Raw genomic sequence first — 6,097 nt, forward strand, 5'->3', positions numbered from 1 at the left:
AAAGATCATAGTGAATTACTTTAGATAATGCAGTTAAATTTAATTGTTATGGGATTTTTTTCTTTTGACATATTCTGTAATCCAAACAGTATTGATTTATTTAAGAGACTCCCAGTACTGCATCATGAAACAACTGTTTTAAGGCAGTTCACAGGAATTCTTCAGTACTTTTGTTATCATTAGCTTAAGATTTGACTGAATGAATTTCAGATCAGTGTGAGCTGTGGTGATATTCTCCTCCGATCAGTAGGCTTTTGCTTACCTCTCACAGTCCAAAGTCCACTTTCTTATGTATTCCTTTTCCATCAATTATATTGGTCTCTAGTTTCCCATAGGATATGGAGTGTTTTGTTAATGAAATTTATGCCTTCTAGGCATTTTTACTACAAACTCTTTTTTATCAATCCATACTTTTAGCACTTTTAGTTTCATGTGAACTGAAATTCACTGAATTAAAAACTCTTGTGTGTTAGCATGTTAAAAATATCTTTGAATTACTGATACTGATGGAAGAATTCTGCTACATTGTGACTAGATTATTATGTAGCATTAATACAGGTATGTAAAGTTATACGTACAACTTTAATAATTGCCTACATGTTTACTTTGACTGCTTTCTATTTGACCAGAAAAGTCATAAAAGGTCTTGCAGTATATAAATATAAACTTAATTTGTGAAACAAGAGTGCAAAACTCATAAAACCAAGATCTGAAGACCATTATTTGTACTTTAAGAATATTGAAAGAACTGATATAATTTTTTATTAATTCATTCAGAATTCACACTTACATTGCTGCCCTTTTACCTTAAAATAGCAGACTTAAAAGAGGTTACTCCCATTTTTTTCTTTGCAACTAACTTCCTAGACAGATGTGGTTGAAAGAGAATAGTAGACCTTAAGGTCTGGATGGGGAAGATGAACCTTATTCTTTGATCAAAGACTCAAATTGTAGACATTACACAATACTATTTCTCTGTTTTTCAGTCTAAAAGTTCTTCTTTTGAAGCAATGATTAATTTAAGCATTTTAAGATAATCTCTCCTCCAATAATAATATAAATTATACTTTTTCTATACTTACTACAAACTATTCTAATTACAAACAGTAGGACAATTTCTGTGTTTTCTTTTTCAATATAATAGGCTTGTTTTAGAAGCTTCATTGCTTCAAAACACATTCTGGAAACATGTATCTTCCAAACAATCATTCATTCATTCATTTTTTGGGGATTGCTAACAAAGAGTTAAAGGGGGACTGGGATAGCTATTTCGAGCTAATTAGCTCTCATCAGCCAGCCATGCCCTTCTAAGATTTAAACCTGGGCTGCTTGCACATTAGGCAGCTGTGTTGACCCCTAGGCGTGCAAGCAGCCCAGGTTCGAATCTCAGAAGGGTATGGCTGGCTATCGCAGTAGCGACTGCTACCTTTGGATAGCCCTAGATTGGACTGATACAGGCAAAAGATTTCTTCCTCCCATATTTGGGCCGACAAGGTGCATCAAAAAACACTCAAGACATACACACACACACACACACATACACACACACGTGTGTGTGTGTGTGTGTGTGTGTGTGTGTGCATGCTATTACTCATGCAAGTAATCTCACTAGTTAAGAAAAGTTGTCTGGATACTAGCACAACCATGTATTCATGTCATACCTGGCATATGCAGAAATTCTTACTGAAGACCATTCTGTTTCTCAGTATTTATCTTTGGAAAATACAATTTTCTCCTCTTCTCCTTCTTCCAAAATTGCCTTCAGGTGAAGCGCAACTCCTGTTAACTGACATTATCTATTCAATTTTTTAATTTAATGTATTAGGTTATGGTTCTGCCTTTATTGTATACAGCTCAAGGAAGCATACATAATGTTCCTGTCTATTGTCCTCATAATAACAAACCTGTAAAGTGGAAGTGATTTGCTATTAATTTCCCAAAATAGTCTATCGCCTAGTCTTTCCTGGTAGTTCCCCTCCATATGCTAACCAGATCTGTTTCTGTTCAGCTTTCTAGATAAGGGGTCCCCAACCCCCAGTCCACGGAATGCCAGCAACCGGTCCGCACAAACAAACAAAGCCTCATCCATGAGATGCAGGCAGCACACAATACCACGCACCCTCCCCCCAGTCCGCAGAAAAACCTCTCTCCATGAAACCGGTCCCTGGTGCCCAAAAGGTTGGGGAACTCTGTTCTAGATCATCTAAGATCAGTTGAATCCTACCACATGCTGATACTGGCTTCTATAAATTAAAAAGTTGTTGGAAGTTTTATTATGGGTACATTATGTTTTCATGCTTTATTTTCCTAAATCTGCCAAATTCTGCCAATAGTTATCTGCTACAAGAGCAACGTCTAAGCCCAAAATAGATAGATGATAGATAGATAGATAGATAGATAGATAGATAGATAGATAGATAGATAGATAGATAGATAGATAGATAGATAGATAGATAGATAGATGATAGCAGCTTCATTCTTCCTATGAGAATTCTTGTAACATCAATCCTATTCTCCTTATGGCTTTTTTCTGCTTTTAATGACAAAAATATAATAGTGCCTTGCTGTACAGTGCAAATCCCCCCTCCCTTTTTTTTAAACATGCTCTTCTCTTTATGCTTTCTGAAAATAAATCAGCTACAGATGAGTTCTATGATCACATGTGTCTACAAGATCTATATTGCCTCAGTCTATTTGAAAGGACAAAAATGCTGATTGTACACTTAGGGAGGCATAGGCTTTCATCTCCTAAAACACAATTTTCACCTACCTCTTACTAAACATGGTGATGTTGGTATTTCCCAAGTTAAAGTATATCTGTCTGTCTTGTCTGTTTCTCCAGATGAAGGCTGTGTAGAATATTTTTTATTAGAAGAAAAATGTGTACACTATCTAGAAACAGAAATGTACTTCTCCATGGCTTGTGAGCAACAGGTATAGCCTTGAGGAAAAATTTCAAGTGATCATGGTAGAAATCAAACATCAATCACACATAGGAATCATAACCTAGGGCTCCAGTGAAAGTTTTGTAAATCATTTAAGGAAATTAAGATTTTGTCTTAGCTTGTTCTGCTAATTGACTTATATACCTCAGCTTGCCAAAGGTCAGATGTAGCCCTCAGTCCAAGTAAAATGGCACACCCGTGGTTTCCTTAAAACAATAATTATGGTCAAATTCAAACTTCCTTGTGAAATTGGCTGCATTGAATTGGATGAAAGTAATACAACTTGGTTCTCTCTAGATATAGATTGCAAGAGTTACAAATAAGACTAGAACTGTTCTCAGCTGAAAACTGAAGCATCTGGCAACAATATCCCTAAGGATATTTTGTGACTCAATATAATATAATAAACAATGAGAAAAGGGAGAAAAATTCAGTGCTAGTTTAAAAATGAGAGATTTTATGTTAGCCTGTTAAAATTAAGTATTCATTCCCTGCAGCTGCTAACCATCTACAATAGTAATATGTGTAGTATATAAATTCCTTGTTGTTTTTATCAGATTTTTGATAGGAAGGTGAATTGAATTTTTAGTTCAGTCATAGAGAATGAATGAGAATTGAATCACAAACAAATATATAGAGTGAGAGAATGAGGTAAGAAGAAAGGGAAAATACAGTAAAGCTATAGTTGAATGGAGTCAATGAGCTCCTTAGAGAAATGTTTAAAGAAGTAAAGGCAGTGTATCAAGCAGTATGTGGACATGCTAGAAGCATGGTTAAATAAGTATAAAGAAGAACAATAAAGAATATTGGTGTAAAAACTATGTTTTATACATTTTTTCCCTTGTATTTTTTTTGTTTACTACTGTTATTCTGTTTTTTGAATAATGTTTTTGATTGATGGGATTAGCCTGATGGTGTGTATATCTCATGAAGCTTTTTAATATTTTTACTGCCTATATTAAAAGGATTGTACTAATATTTTTAAAGCAAGTTTGATATTACTTCAATATCCATTTGTAGTAGTTTAATCTGACTGCAAAGCTGTTTGTCCGATTAGAATTAATCAGGCCTCTTAAGTATTTTTAGATTGAACAAGCATAAAATTGAAATAAATTTTTATCTGCATTGTAAGCCTCGTTCAAAGCTGCTGTGTTGTGGAAGCAAATGCTGGAAATACAATATTCTTTGGGTTTTGGCTAACATGAATTATAGCATTTTATAACTGTTGCAATTCTAATAGTAAAGTATCTCTTTTCCTCCTAATATGCAAGGGTACATGAGAGCAGTCCATAGCACTAAGTCTTTCTTTCATGTTACATGGTGAAACAGTTTTAATTTTAAAGGTCTGAATACTTTACTGTTTACGCATAAGTAGCTAGCTTGGCCTAGACAGTTATATCTCAAGCCAAAATCCATGGAAACTGGTTCATAGCAAAGCATAACTGTTTTCATATGCTGCCCACACCAACCAATAACCACTTATTTGCTTGCTTTCAGCTGCACTAAAACTCTTCTTTCTTTTCTTCTTTTTTTGGGGGGGGGGGTTAGGGGAGACCAAAGTGAGTCTATTCTTAAATTTATTTTTCTATAATGCTGTTTAGATTAGATTGCTCAAACAGAATCATGCTTATTTTGTTTTGTGTAAGGTAAAAACTTAGTTTGCAGTTTGTGGCTTCTCAAACAAGCATTGTCTACTAATTTTAGAAATCTCTCCATTGTTTGGTTTCACTGCTCCAAATTACAAGGAAAAAAATCCTGAATAATATAGATAGGTAGGTGCCTTTTCCTAGAGATACATATACAGTTTTTAAGTAAAAGTGTGTGGTGTTTTTATATAAACTTGATTGATTGATTGATTATCTGCCTTCAGATCATTTTTTTGACTTGAGCAATCATGTAGATGGACAAATGTAAACTCCTGCTTTATAGTGCGGCAATTTTTCTACCAACTTTATCTTGGAAACTCCTAATAGCAGTAGATTTCAAGGATTTGAGAAAAGATTACTTCCATCATATTTGATTATGCTGTGAATTGGACCTGGGTTCTTTTTGGAAGTTCTGTACAATTGAATTATGTTTTTTTCTGAAAATAGAACACTTTAGAGAGATGTCAGTATCTCACTCAACTTTATCTTTTGTTCAAATATGAAAGGTATTACGATCACAGTGGAGGTGACATGCTTTATTGAACAATGTTCCTTCTCTTTTTCCCAGAGAGAGAGAAAGAGAGAGATTTAAAACATCTAACTTGAGCATTAGTATAAACTACTATAATTGGTGGTTGTAGGTGACAATATTTTTCCATTTGCATCTTCACTTATTGAAGAAATAGATTATCATGGCATTTATCATATGAATTTTTGCATATCAAAATATGTTTTATAATCTGATCCTTGATTTATATATTTTTATATTATTCTGATGTACATGCAAGTAAGTATCGTGCTGCAGTAAATTACAGTAACTACTCAGTGTGTGGTCCTCAATGGAACTGCATTGAGGGAAGTGTGTAGTAGGGTGCCCCAGGGCTCTGTTCTGGGCCCAGTGCTATTCAACATCTTCATCAACGATTTGGATAAGGGGATAGATGGGGAACTCATCAAATTTGCAGACAACACCAAGCTGGCAGGAATAGCCAACACTCCAGAAGATAGGCTTAAGATATAGAAGGATCTTGACAGACTTGGACATTGGGCACTATCTAATAAAATGAAATTCAATGGTGAAAAAAGTAAAGTTTTACATTTAGGCAAGAAAAACCAAATGCACAGGTATAATATAGGTGGTACCTTGCTCAATAGTAGCAACTGTAAGAGGGATCTTGGAGTCCTAGTGGACAATCACTTAAATATGAGCCAGCAGTGTGCTGCAGCTGCCAAAAAAGCCAACACAGTGCTAGGCTGCATTAACAGAGGGATAGAATCAACATCATGTGAAGTGTTAATACCACTTTACAATGCCGTGGTAAGGCCACACTTGGAATACTGCATCCAGTTTACATCACCACGATGTAAAAAAGATGTTGAGACTCTAGAAAGAGTACAGAGAAGAACAACAAAGATGATTAGGGGACTGGAGGCTAAAACATATAAAGAACGGTTGCTGGAATTGGGTATGTCTAGTTTAATGAAGAGAAGGACGAGGGGGGACAT

Source organism: Protobothrops mucrosquamatus, unplaced genomic scaffold (assembly GCF_001527695.2).
Source record: "Protobothrops mucrosquamatus isolate PMUCROS unplaced genomic scaffold, P.Mucros_1.0 scaffold173, whole genome shotgun sequence".
NCBI classification, from domain to species: Eukaryota; Metazoa; Chordata; class Lepidosauria; order Squamata; family Viperidae; genus Protobothrops; species Protobothrops mucrosquamatus.